Raw genomic sequence first — 14,593 nt, 5'->3', positions numbered from 1 at the left:
CCTCAGTGTGACCTGTATGGCTGTTGATCAAGTATGTCTTGCAGTCACTTTCGTGTGTATGCAGAAGCTGCATACAACATGTGTCTGGGCCGGCACGCTGTTTGTATGTTGAAAAAGCGGACGCGTCGACAGGTTGTAGAGGACGCTAAAGGCAGTGCCATCACGGCACGCCCTTAATATTGTTGTCCGGGTGAAATTCGGGAGAAATTCGGTAGAATAGTTGCCCCGGGAGGTTTTCGGGAGGGGCACTGAAATTCGGGAGTCTCCCAGAAAAATCGGGAGGGTTGGCAAGTATGCCTAGGGTGCATCTACTGTACAATGGAAACTATTTCTTTTTTCTTTTTTTTTAGCGTGCTGAAGATGCGATCATTGGAGAGGCTGGCATTAACTGCGAGTGTGTATACGCACGGAAATGCATATTGCAAGAAATTGCTTTCACATAACAGATATGCTAATATAGCTTCTATATGAAAAAAAAAAAAAAACGCAATCAAAAAAACGCCAGTAGACACAAAATGCATTAATTGAATTTGTTTTAATAAGTCATCCAGCAGCCATAAAATTCTAAAATGATTTTGCTGAATAGACAATATGTCTAATGTTTCTATTTTTGACAGTTCATAGACTGTATATTGACAAGCATATGTAAACCGGAGCTGCAATGCAATCACCTCCTTTCTCACAGCTGTGTGTGTAACTTTGTCAGTTTACAGTATTTTTTAGATGCGCTAAATAAAGACGCAAAATACCTCTCAGAGTTTTAGTCACGATAAATCCCACTGCGTGTGGTAAAAATGTATATATGCATTCATAGACTGTATATTGACAAGCATATGTAAACTGGAGCTGCAATGCAATCACCTCCTTTCTCACAGCTGTGTGTGTAACTTTGTCAGTTTACAGTATTTTTTAGATGCGCTAAATAAAGACGCAAAATACCTCTCAGAGTTTTAGTCACGATAAATCCCACTGCGTGTGGTAAAAATGTATATATGCACCCCCCCCAATCTCCCGAATTCGAAGGTCTCAAGGTTGGCAAGTATGACCCTAGGACTGCTTCGGAAATGCCCAGAAAAAGTTGTACATGTACTGAAAACGGTACGATGGTAGGACGCATGATAACATGAATGTGCAGTAAATATTTGTCTCCATGTTGAAAGCTTTGTAGTACACACAAAATCCTCTTTTAAATGAGGTGGTCTGCACCACTTTTCAATTGTACTCACCGTCTTAGTAGATCACACACAACACACCCACTAATAGTACACACAATTTTGTTTGCACATGCTGATTAGCATGTGGTAATAGAATCTCAGCAGATCAGGCCCTCAATGCACAATCAATACTGTATAAGAAGTAAAAGACATGTTCAATTTTAGGTTTAAGACTTGAGTTTGAGTTGCATTCAATTATAGGATTAGGTAAAAAGATATACAGACTTCCCATTATTGCGGCTAATTAGTTCAAGGCCTGATTGCTATGGCTATATTGTAATTTCGGACATGCGTAGTTACAATATCAGTCATCAGTTATCAATATAATTGTATTACATGTCCGAAAAGGAGCAGGAAGAAGCAAAGCTTGACTGTACTAAACACATTTCCGCGAAGTAGGATTATTATTTTAAACATCAATTTTTTTACATTAAGGGGAAACCCTGAATTTGACAGTCGCCACTAAGACTGTGTTGTTAGAATTATGTGATGTCGCATTGTCATTTCACATCGCTCCCGCCAAGAGCTCACCAATGTCCCGTGGAGCTGATGATGTCGAAGATCAAGTGCATCAAAAGTCTCCACTAATCATTGCCCAGTCAGATGCCGATAGCTAATAGCAGTCTTGTTAGCATTAAGTGGTGCTCCGAGTCACATTGAGTCCTGGTACGTCTCGTGTAACGTCTTTTGACAATATTCATGTTAAAGTCTCACTAATGTGAGAATGTGGTTTTGATGAGGCAGGAGATGAGGATGAAGTGCATCAAAAAGTGGTTCTGCTAAAAGTTGGTCAACTTGATTGTCGCAGAGAAGATTGCAAGATAGTATTGTTCCCCATTAACCTGGAAACAGAAGTCCTGCTTTGTAAATATATCAAGCACCACAAAATATTGATACAAAATAAGACAAATACTACAGTATAACCTTGATTGGACCACAATGGAAACAAGCCTTTTGGCTTTTTGTGCCATCCATTTGCCTTTTTAAAGCATTGCATGGATTCAATTCTTTAAGATGTCAATAAACTTCTCAATCAATCGATGATTAACGGACGCCTCGTTTGACAAACTTTTCCATTTATAAACCACAGACCGAATATAAATACGCTTTGTTGTACGAACCTTATCACGTGTACGAACGTATGAAACGTGTGCCTGCACCACATTCGTTGTGGGCAGGCTTAACAATCTCTGTTAGCAGAGCACAGTGCTGCCGTTATCTACCGTGCTTATTGATAATCTGTGTGCTTTTTAAGTGTTTTTTAGCCTTTTTACAGCATTTTTCTAGTTTTGTTAGCTCAATGTTGGTCAGGTGAAAGAACGCAAGGGTCAATCAATGTGTGGTTTGAAGCATTCAGGAAGTATCTATAGCTTTGTCGACACTGCCTCCCCCCTACCCCTCGCACTCCGCCTAAACAACAAGACGATCAAGGTAAAGTTGATTTTATTTGCTTTAATCCTAATCATTGTAACGACCTGGCTGTTAACATTAAGTATTTTTGTGATTTCGAATTGTGAGTGCAAAACAGGGCTTGTGCGTGTGTGTATGTTCTTGTATTTCTACCCTTCTTGAGACATCAACAAGGAAAAGTATTTTCCATATGAGGACCGGTGAACAAGATAGGACATAAATCATGGTCCCAATACGGAAAACCATTGCATCTAAGAGAGAATGTCTCATTTGCACCCCTGGTGGTGAACTCTATCAAAATTAAGGTGGTCCCAAAAAGGAGGGATTTTTCAAATTGACTGTGTGTCGGTTTTAAAAGTGCTCCCCCTCTGGTCAACAAATGTAATAACAAGTGTGTGTAAGAAATTAAAATGCGCCCTCTTTGGCCAAAACTAATAAAATAAATATGTATTTGGAGACATACTGTAATAACTTGAAGTAAATAAGATTAAAAACCAATTACAAACAAAAAATGCAAAAACTAACTAAAAGCGTACCTTTTGTATATTTGCATAGTATGTATATATTATTAATGTTGTAAATACAAATCTTTATATATCTAGAAAGGGTGGTCCTAAAGAGGTAGGCATTTTTGGGAGGTCTCAAAAATAATTTCAAAAAACAAATACAACAACGTGTGTGTGTGTGTAGGGTGGGTGTTTGTGTGTCTGTGTGTATGTATGTGTGTGTGTGTGTGTCTGCTGCACAGAAAGGGACAGTTTAGCTGTTTTTTTGGCATTGTTATTAAATAGAAACGTGATCACCATCATGTTAGTTTTATGTAGTTTATTGTATAGCACTTAACATTGTGTTCAAACTTTTACTAAAATATGTACATTTGATGAGGTTGGAACCAGAACCATGTTCATATGTATTTTTATGGGGAAAAAAAACCTGTTCAAGAACCATTTAAATTCGTAAACCGAGGTTCCAACGTACACTAATACATAGATGACATAAATAACTAAATTTAGGGCATAAATATATAATATGCTTTAAAAAGAAATCTGCAAAGTAGAGAAGCCGTAATATTTGAAGTGTGATGGGAGGAGGGAAAACTGTACTAACTCATCTGATTATTGTCTTGAACAAAGTATACTTACCCAAGTGCACTATTTGTTGAAACCTGCATAAAAAAACAGTATTTTAGTTTGATGACTCTGTAAGAACTAATATAGGTAGATCAATGAGGCTGTAATGCAATAACTCACAATAGATGCCAGCTTGTATTGATAGCAGCATGTATTTGAACATCAAATTAAAGATAATTATGCACTACCCGCAGTGATTTTCAACCTTTTTTGAGCCAGGGCACATTTTTTAAATAAAGAAAATACGGAGGCGAACCACCAGCAAAAAACGTTAAAAAATTAAACTCCACCAGGTTGTCGTGCCTTATTTTGAGTTTGTTGTTTTCCTGTGTGTAGTGCTCTAGTTCCTGTCTTGCGCTGTTATTTTGGTGGCCCCTCTTGCTTAGTTGGTGTTTTCCTGTAGCAGCTTCACACCTTCCTTTGAGTGCTAATGCCTGGCCTGCTTTCTATTGGCAAACAAGACTATTTCAGTTGTGGGGACGCTTTCCTTCTTTGCGGGGGACATTGTTGATTGTCATGTCATGTTCGGATGTACTTTGTGGACGCCATCTCTGCTCCACACGCTGTAAGTCTTTGCTGTCGTCCAGCATTCTGTTTTTGTTTACTTTGTTGTTAGTTCAGTTTTACTTTCGTTTTGCATAGCCCTATGCTTCAGTGCCTTTTTCTAGCGGGACTTGCATTTTATTTTTGGTTTAAGCATTACATACCTTTTTACATGCACGCCGTCTCCGGCTGTGCTTTGCATATTGGGATCACGACAAACTAGGGCTGGGCGATATATCGAATATACTCGATATATCGCGGGTTTGACTCTGTGCGATATAGAAAATGACTATATCGTGAGTATTCGACTTTACGTTCTCACGCAGTTGCTTTTAGCTGCGGGCATTACACTACAGCAGTGGTTCTTAACCTTGTTGGAAGTACCGAACCCCACCAGTTTCATAAGCGCATTCACCGAACCCTTCATTAGTGAAAAATAAAAACTTTTTTTTTTTCAAATTCAAGACAAAGTTATATGTTTTGGTAACACTTTAGTATGGGGAACATATTCTAAGTAACAAAGACTTAATTTAGAGTTATTTGGTTAGGGCCAGGGTTAGAGGGTTAGGGTTATAATAAGGCCATGCCGAATAAGGCATTAATAAGTACTTAATAAAGACTAGTTAGGAGCCAATATGTTACTAATTTGCATGTTAATAAGCAACTAATTAATGGTGAATATGTTCCCCATACTAAAGTGTAACCATGTTTTTTTTACTGGTGCACAAAATGAACCGTGCATGAACATCACCTTGTTTAAAGAACAAAACCAACACAGTGCATAAACTCACAACAAATTACACACCTGCAAATCAGTCTGACTTCTGCTGTTGCCGTATCCGTAATACGCCGATAGGGTGAAGTTTTTATTTTATTTTTATTTTAAGAACCACTGCACTACAGGCTTTTCTCACTCTTTCTTGTCTCTCCTTCTCACAGAGAGATAAAACAAGCACACCTTTTTACATACGTCACATACTGTCGAGCGTGCAACGTCATACGCCCTCGCGGAGCATAGAGGTAGCGACATGTGTAACGTTAGCTATGGTGCGAATGGTAACACCATTCAGCCAATTCTGGTGAGTGACAAGTTGCTCAGGATGGGTGTCAGTTCATCCATTGTCTCCTGGATCACTGATTACTTGTCTGACAGGCCCCAGTTTGTGCGACTGGGGAGCTCCCTGTCGGATACTGTGGTCAGTGGTGTAGGTGCTCCCCAGGGGACCGTCCTGTCTCCTTTCCTGTTCACCCTGGACACCTCAGACTTCCAGTATAGTTCCAGGTCCTGCCACCTGCAGAAATACTCTGACGACTCTGCTGTGGTCGGGTGTATCAGAGAGGGACGGGAATTGGAGTACAGGAGACTGATCGCTGACTTTGTGGAGTGGTCTCAGGCGAACCATCTGGTCCTTAATGTGGACAAGACCAAGGAGCTGGTCATCGACTTCAGGAAGAGAGTGACCCCGGTGGAGCCCATCAAGATCCAGGGCCGGGAGGTGGCAGTAGTGGAGCAGTACAAGTACCTGGGAGTCCACTTGAACAGCAGACTGGACTGGAAGGACAGCTGCAAAGCTGTTTACAAGAAGGGCATGAGCAGACTCTTTCCTGAGGAAGCTTAGGTCCTTTAATGTGTGCAGCAAGCTGTTGGAGATATTTTATCAGTCTGTTGTGGCCAGTGCCCTGTACTTCGCAGTGGTTTGTTGGGGGAGCAGCACCAGCAAAATGGACTCAAACCGGATTGATAAACTGATCCGGAAAGCCGGCCAAACTATTGGCACGCAGTTGGAGGCGTTTGTGTCAGTGAGGGACAGGAGGACACTGGACAAAGTGCTCGCCATCATGGACAATCTTGCCCACCCACTCTACCAGACAATTGAGGGACAGCGGAGCTCATACTCCAACAGGCTCCTTCAACTTCCTTCCCGCACTGTGCGATTCAAGAACTCCTTCATTCCACACTCCATCCAGCTGTATAATCACTCGCCATACACCAATAGATGACATCTGCCTATTACCTGACACCTGACATGTTAGCTACTTCTCTTTGTTTATAATGTTTATAATGTCTATTTTCTATTTCCTGCTGGATCTCTACTCAGTGGCCTAGTGGTTAGAGTGTCCGTCCTGAGATCGGTAGGTTAGGAGTTCAAATCCCGGCCGAGTCATACCAAAGACTATAAAAATGGGACCCATTACCTCCCTGCTTGGCACTCAGCATCAAGGGTTGGAATTGGGGGTTAAATCACCAAAATGATTCCCGGGCGCAGCCACTGCTGCTGCCCACTGCTCCCCTCACCTCCCAGGGGGTGATCAAGGGTGATGGGTCAAATGCAGAGAATAATTTCGCCACACCTAGTGTGTGTGTGACAATCATTGGTACTTTAACTTTAACTTTAACTTTATCTACTCTCTATCTTATACTGCTGCTGTCACATATACTGTATATACTGTAATATTGTACATGGTCATTGGTATTGGTATATATTGTATATATGTTATAGACATGATATAATATATATGTATATATATTATTCTGTACACATATTATGTATATATTCGTATATATGTTAGATTTTGTATCGCTATATTAGTCTATTTATACCTGCATTGTCCTTTCCATCCTTACACTTTCCATCATTGTAACTGAGCTACTGTGTTGAACAATTTCCCTTGTGGATCATTAAAGTTTGTCTAAGTCTAAGTCTAAGTCTAATACGAGAGAGAGAGAAGGTGCGAATCTGGTAACAAATGAAGGAAGAATAATTAATTCCCAAGAAAAACTGCACGGGGTACATCGTCTGGCGGTGGTTTGGCTTCAAGAGGAAAATGTTGAACAGACAACAGTAATATGTCAAGTATGCGGCAAAAGCGTTGCTACAAAACGTAGCAGCACGACTAATGTGTAGCATCATTTGAAAAGTCACCCGCTAGAGAATGAAGAGTGCTTGAAACTCCGCATGTCAACATCTCGGCCGGTGCCACACTCACAAAATGCACTGACCCAATTGAGCCTGGGGTCTTCCATTTCCAGATCAACACCGTGTGAAAAAAATAGTCAACAACAGAAGGAGATAAAGTCCGCAGGAACCTACCACATAGCGAAGGACATACACTATTTGATTTCCTACTATACAGCTAATTTTTATTTGACAGTTATTAAAATATCTTGTGTAACATCATGCACAAAAATGCACTAATAGCTTGTTTTAAAATGTCTCTGACAATCTTGCACTTTCTGTTTTGGAAATTACAATAATGTTTTTGCCACTGCTTAATAACTGTTTAATAAATACAGTTTTGGTAAATTGACTTAGTTGTGATTTCCCTCTCTGCATGAAAGTTTAATATTAGCATATATTAATGCAGTATGAACAAGAATGTTTAATGTAGACACATAGAAACATCACACCGGTGGGATTTTATGCATTCAAGGCGAAGGCAAAATATCGAGATGTATATCGTGTATCGTGACATGGCCTAAAAATATTGAGATATTAATAAAAGGCCATGATATTACAAACCATCCTAGTCTCACCCGACGCATTGAGATTTCTACAAAGCAATGAATATATTGTATATTGTATATATCCATCCATCCATCCATCTTCTTCCGCTTATCCGAGGTCGGGTCGCGGGGGCAGCAGCTTAAGCAGGGAAGCCCAGACTTCCCTCTCCCCAGCCACTTCGTCCAGCTCCTCCCGGGGGATCCCGAGGCGTTCCCAGGCCAGCCGGGAGAGATAGTCTTCCCAGCGTGTCCTGGGTCTTCCCCGTGGCCTCCTACCAGTCGGACGTGCCCGAAACACCTTCCTAGGGAGGCGTTCGGGTGGCATCCTGACCAGATGCCCGAACCACCTCATCTGGCTCCTCTCGATGTGGAGGAGCAGCGGCTTTACTTTGAGCTCCCCCCGAATGACAGAGCTTCTCACCCTATCTCTAAGGGAGAGCCCCGCCACTCGGCGGAGGAAACTCATTTCGGCCGCTTGTACCCGTGATCTTGTCCTTTCGGTCATGACCCAAAGCTCATGACCATAGGTGAGGATGGGAACGTAGATCGACCGGTAAATCGAGAGCTTTGCCTTCCGGCTCAGCTCCTTCTTCACCACAACGGATCGATACAGCGTCCGCATTACTGAAGACGCCGCACAGATCCGCCTGTCGATCTCACGATCCACTCTTCCCCCACTCGTGAACAAGACTCCGAGGTACTTGAACTCCTCCACTTGGGGCAAGATCTCCTCCCCAACCCGGAGATGGCACTCCACCCTTTTCCGGGAGAGAACCATGGACTCGGACTTGGAGGTGCTGATTCCCATCCCAGTCGCTTCACACTCGGCTGCGAACCGATTCAGCGAGAGCTGAAGATCTTGGCCGGAGGAAGCCATCAGGACCACATCATCTGCAAATAGCAGTGACCTAATCCTGCAGCCACCAAACCAGATCCCCTCAACGCCCTGACTGCGCCTAGAAATTCTGTCCATAAAGGTTATGAACAGAATCGGTGACAAAGGGCAGCCTTGGCGGCGTCCAACCCTCACTGGAAACGTGTCCGACTTACTGCCGGCAATGCGGACCAAGCTCTGACACTGATTATACAGGGAGCGGACTGCCACAATAAGACAGTCCGTTACCCCATACTCTCTGAGCACTCCCCACAGGACTTCCCGGGGTACACGGTCGAATGCCTTCTCCAAGTCCACAAAGCACATGTAGACTGGTTGGGCAAACTCCCATGCACCCTCAAGGACCCTGCCGAGAGTATAGAGCTGGTCCACAATTCCACGACCAGGACGAAAACCACACTGTTCCTCCTGAATCCGAGGTTCGACTATCCGGCGTAGCCTCCTCTCCAGTACACCTGAATAGACCTTACCGGGAAGGCTGAGGAGTGTGATCCCACGATAGTTGAAACACACCCTCCGGTTCCCCTTCTTAAAGAGAGGAACCACCACCCCGGTCTGCCAATCCAGAGGTACCGCCCCCGATGTCCACGCGATGTTGCAGAGTCTTGTCAACCAAGACAGCCCCACAACATCCAGAGCCTTAAGGAACTCCGGGCGGATCTCATCCACCCCCGGGGCCTTGCCACCGAGGAGCTTTTTAACTACCTCGGCAACCTCAGCCCCAGAAATAGGAGAGCCCACCACAGATTCCCCAGGCCCTGCTTCCTTATAGGAAGACGTGCTGGTAGGATTGAGGAGGTCTTCGAAGTATTCCCTCCACCGATCCACAACATCCGCAGTCGAGGTCAGCAGAGCACCATCCCCACCATACACGGTGTTGACACTGCACTGCTTCCCCTTCCTGAGGCGGCGGATGGTGGTCCAGAATTGCTTCAAAGCCGTCCGGAAGTCTTTTTCCATGGCCTCCCCGAACTCCTCCCATGTCCGAGTTTTTGCCTCCGCGACCGTTGAAGCCGCATACCGCTTGGCCTGTCGGTACCTGTCTGCTGCCTCAGGAGTCCCATGAGCCAAAAGAACCCGATAGGACTCCTTCTTCAGCCTGACGGCATCCCTCACCGCCGGCGTCCACCAACGGGTTCTAGGATTACCGCCACGACAGGCACCAACTACCTTGCGGCCACAGCTCCAATCGGCCGCCTCGACAATAGAGGTACGGAACATTGTCCACTCGGACTCAATGTCCAGCACCTCCCTCGTGACATGTTCAAAGTTCTTCCGGAGGTGGGAATTGAAACTCTCTCTGACAGGAGACTCTGCCAGGCGTTCCCAGCAAACCCTCACAATGCGTTTGGGCCTGCCAGGTCTGTCCGGCATCCTCCCCCACCATCGCAGCCAACTCACCACCAGGTGGTGATCGGTAGAAAGCTCCGCCCCTCTCTTCACCCGAGTGTCCAAAACATGAGGCCGCAAATCCGATGAACTACAAAGTCGATCATGGAACTGCGGCCTAGGGTGTCCTGGTGCCAAGTGCACATATGGACACCCTTATGTTTGAACATGGTGTTTGTTATCGACAATCTGTGACGAGCACAAAAGTCCAATAACAGAACACCACTCGGGTTCAGATCCGGGCGGCCATTCTTCCCAATCACACCTCTCCAGGTTTCACTGTCGCTGCCAACATGAGCGTTGAAGTCCCCCAGTAGAACGAGGGAATCACCCGGGGGAGCACTCTCCAGTACTCCCTCGAGTGAATCCAAAAAGGGTGGGTACTCTGAGCTGCTGTTTGGCGCGTAAACGCAAACAACAGTCAGGACCCGTCCCCCCACCCGAAGGCGGAGGGAAGCTACCCTCTTGTCCACCGGGTTGAACTCCAACGTGCAGGCTTTGAGCCGAGGGGCAACAAGAATTGCCACCCCAGCCCGTCGCCTCTCACTGCCGGCAACGCCAGAGTGGAAGAGAGTCCAGCCCCTCTCAAGAGAACTGGTTCCAGAGCCCTTGCTGTGCGTCGAAGTGAGTCCGACTATATCTAGCCGGAACTTCTCCACCTCACGCACTAGCTCAGGCTCCTTCCCCCCCAGCGAAGTGACGTTCCACGTCCCAAGAGCCAGTTTATGTAGCCGAGGATCGGACCGCCAAGTGCCCTGCCCTCGGCTGCCGCCCAGCTCACACTGCACCCGACCTCTATGGCCCCTGCTATGGGTGGTGAGCCCATTGGAGGGGGGACCCACGCTGCCTCTTCGGGCTGTGCCCGGCCGGGCACCATGGGGACAGGCCCGGCCACCAGGCGCTCGCCATCGTGCCCCACCTCCGGGCCTGGCTCCAGAGGGGGGCCCCGGTGACCCGCGTCCGGGCGAGGGAAATCTGGGTCCTTGATTTGTGTTCTTCATCGAGGTCTTCGAGCTGCTCTTTGTCTGATCCCTCACCTAGGACCAGTTTGCCTTGGGAGACCCTACCAGGGGGCATAGAAACCCCCGGACAACATAGCTCCTAGGATCATTGGGACATGCAAACTCCTCTACCACGGTAAGGTGGCAGCTCAGAGAGGAGATATTGTATATATTGTTCTTCAAATCACCTGACATGCAGTGACGTGCAGTCACTAGAGGCAGGTGAGGCGGGGCCTCACCTGTCATAATGGAAAGAAAAAAAATTTTAAAAGAAAAAAAAATAATTAAATTGTTATATGTATCCAGTGATTATACTATAAAGTTATTTTCCCTTTAACTTCACCAGTTTTAGATTATTTTTATTCAAAATCACTGAATTTTCACATTTGCCGTTCAAATACTGAGAAGAGATGGTGCGGTGAACAGCAGCCAGTTGAGGCACGTCACTCAGTGCCGCAACATGGATTGCGCAATGACTCGGCTAACTGCTGGCCTGCTGTGCAGTGAGACTGTATTGCTATATGAACTATATTATACATTTCCATAGTTTAGTTAGCTGAGGTATATAATGTACAGTGTATTTTGTCAACAACTGTATGTGTGTAAAGTATTTCTTGTGCTGAGCGATCATAAAACGGCTGCAAAAGACGCACTGGCTGAGGCTCGCCTCCTGCACCCCCGCCGTAGAATTGTTATATCAACTAAAGCCCACACTTAAACTTTCCACGTGCAAGATTGAATCTATTTAAAAAAATTATTTCATAAGAAGCCAAAAAGTTGTGAATGACTGCAGGGACACAACATTATATACACCTGCAGACTGCAGGTGTACCTAATTCACAACTCCTCCAACACGAACATTATTGTTTTTGCACTTTTTGGCTTCTTATTAAATAACTTTTGTAACCTATTTTCATGGGCTTTCCTCTTTGTGATGTTAAGTTCCTGTTATGCGCTGTTATACACTATATGCCTTGAGCTCTTATTTTGAAGGCGCTAAGAGCGTAAGTGATGTCACGTTGCGGAGGTTTTTGAAAGAAGGTAAATAAAGTGGTCCTCGTGTAAACTGGAGCCTCCGTGTTTGTTATTTTGTAGTTTCATACAGTATAGGCGACATTTATAAAACCTCGGTTACACTTTTTTAAATAGATTCAATCTTGCACGTGGAAAGTTTAAGTGAGGGCTTTAGTTGCGGCGCATGGACTTAATTTCTAAGTAAAGGTAAGACCATAATGTTTTTTTTATTAAATGTGCTTTTTTGTGTGCTACAGTTTGTATGTGTAAAGTTAAAGTTAAGTTAAAGTACCAATGATTGTCACACACACACTAGGTGTAATGAAATGTGTCCTCTGCATTTGACCCATCCCCTTGATCACCCCCTGAGAGGTGAGGGGAGCAGTGGGCAGCAGTGGCGCCGCGCCTGGGAATCATTTTTGGTGATTTAACTGCTGCCAATCAAATGGTGAATAAGATACTCTTTAGGGTTCATATGTTTGTAAATCTGACTGTGATGAAGTCAGTGCCTCACCAGCCATCAACCTCACCGCACGTCACTGCTGACATGTATACTGTGTATATGTACATAATGTATCCATTTTTTTAACGTACTTTTTTATATACATGTTACAGGTTATATATCTTTTATTGTGTCCTGGGCATGACGTTAAAGTGCATCTGGCAGTGGAGGCTTCTCTATGGGGTCTTGGGGCACTAGGAGGTAAACCCCTTTACTACTGTTACCCCAGGTGGCCCTTGGCAAAGGCCTAGTACCTGACTGCCCCCTAGCCAGGGATACGGTGAAGACCTCAACGGCGGAGCAGGCGGAAGACGGTAGATTTAAGAACTACCACAACGGCTGCGATGGGGGAAGAAGGCTGCAGCAGAAAAGGGTCCCCAGTCGTCTTGGACTCCATGCCACTGGACCCAGACCGATTCTGTCAAGGATCGTGTGGTGACTGTCTGTGCACCAGTCTCCCCACGTTAAACTAAGTGACGCACAGGCATCCTCCATAAAGGGATACACCCCTACCAGGAGGATCGTCATACTCGTTCGAGTGACCGCAGATGATGATATATTTTATTATTGAATGTATCAAATGTGATGAATATTTAATGGACCACAATGGAAACAAGCATTTTGGCTTTTTGTGCCATCCATTTGACTTTTTGAAGCATTAAATGATAAATGATAAATGGGTTATACTTGTATAGCGCTTTTCTACCTTCAAGGTACTCAAAGCGCTTTGACAGTATTTCCACATTCACCCATTCACACACTGATGACGGGAGCTGCCATGCAAGGCGCTAACCAGCAGCCATCAGGAGCAAGGGTGAAGTGTTTGCCCAAAGACACAACGGACGTGACTAGGATGGTAGAAGGTGGGGATTGAACCCCAGTAACCAGCAACCCTCTGATTGCTGGCACGGCTACTCTACCAACTTCGCCACGCCGTCCATTACATGGATTAAATTATTTAAGATATCAATAAACTTCTCAATCAATCAATCAGTCAATCAATGAACAACCTGCTGCCACCTACTGATATGGAGTATTACATGGTTACCCTGCCGAGCTCTATCATCAGCGGTCACTCGAACGAGTATGTTCAACGTGGGGAGACTGGTGCACAGACAGTCACCACACGATCCTTGACAGAATCGGGTCAGGGTCCAGTGGCATGGAGTCCAAGACGACTGGGGACCCTTTTCTGCTGCAGCCTTCTTCCGCCGTCGCAGCCGATGTGGTAGTTCTTAAATCAACCGTCTTCCGCCTGCTCCGCCGTTGAGGTCTTCACCGTATCCCTGGCTAGGGGGCAGTCAGATACTAGGCCTTTGCCAAGGGCCACCTGGGGTAACCCCATAGAAGAGCCTCCACTGCCGGATGCACTTAAACGTCATGCCCAGGACACTCTACAGGACTCTATACAGCAGACCTAGGCAAATTAAGGCCCGGGGGCCACATGCGGCCCGTTAAGCTTTTCAATCTGGCCCGCCAGACATTCCCAAATATTTTTTTTAGATCTTTAAGATGGAAAGTGTAGCTGCCATTATGATGTGCAGTCATGTTTTCAAATTACCATAAGTCTTGAACTATACAACATATTTCAATGGTTGGAATTTGCGCTTTTGCATGATATTTTAGTGACTAGTGTTGTCCTGATACCAATATTATTTTGATACTTTTCGACTTTTCTAAATAGAGGGGACCAAAAAAAATTGCATTATCGGCTTTATTTTAACAAAAAATCTTAGGGTGTGGCGGACCGGTACTTTTCAGAGGCGGAATGGTACCGAATATGATTCATTAGTATCGCGGTACTATAGTAATATCCGTATACCGTACAACCCTACTAGTTACTATGGTAATCTACGTCACAGCAGGTCAGACGAGGCACCAAGCAGTGTGGATGGGGAGCGTTTCCACAGAGTGTTTCCAGAGCGGCCAGCCTGAAATGTGGGTGTCATGGACAGACGTGGAAGGAGATTTTTTACAAGAAAGTTCTAAA

At 45.0% G+C, this 14,593-nt stretch overlaps 1 long non-coding RNA gene across 1 annotated transcript in view; it reads right to left on the bottom strand.

Moving 5' to 3' along the window:
* The window catches only part of LOC133575999 (uncharacterized), a 164,291-nt gene that overhangs the window by 148,169 nt on the left and 1,529 nt on the right, over positions 1 to 14,593 (bottom strand). The gene's annotated exons all lie outside the window — the stretch shown is intronic.

This window comes from Nerophis lumbriciformis, linkage group LG33 (assembly GCF_033978685.3).
Source record: "Nerophis lumbriciformis linkage group LG33, RoL_Nlum_v2.1, whole genome shotgun sequence".
Classification (NCBI taxonomy): Eukaryota; Metazoa; Chordata; class Actinopteri; order Syngnathiformes; family Syngnathidae; genus Nerophis; species Nerophis lumbriciformis.
This window is presented reverse-complemented; position numbering and strand designations above follow the sequence as displayed.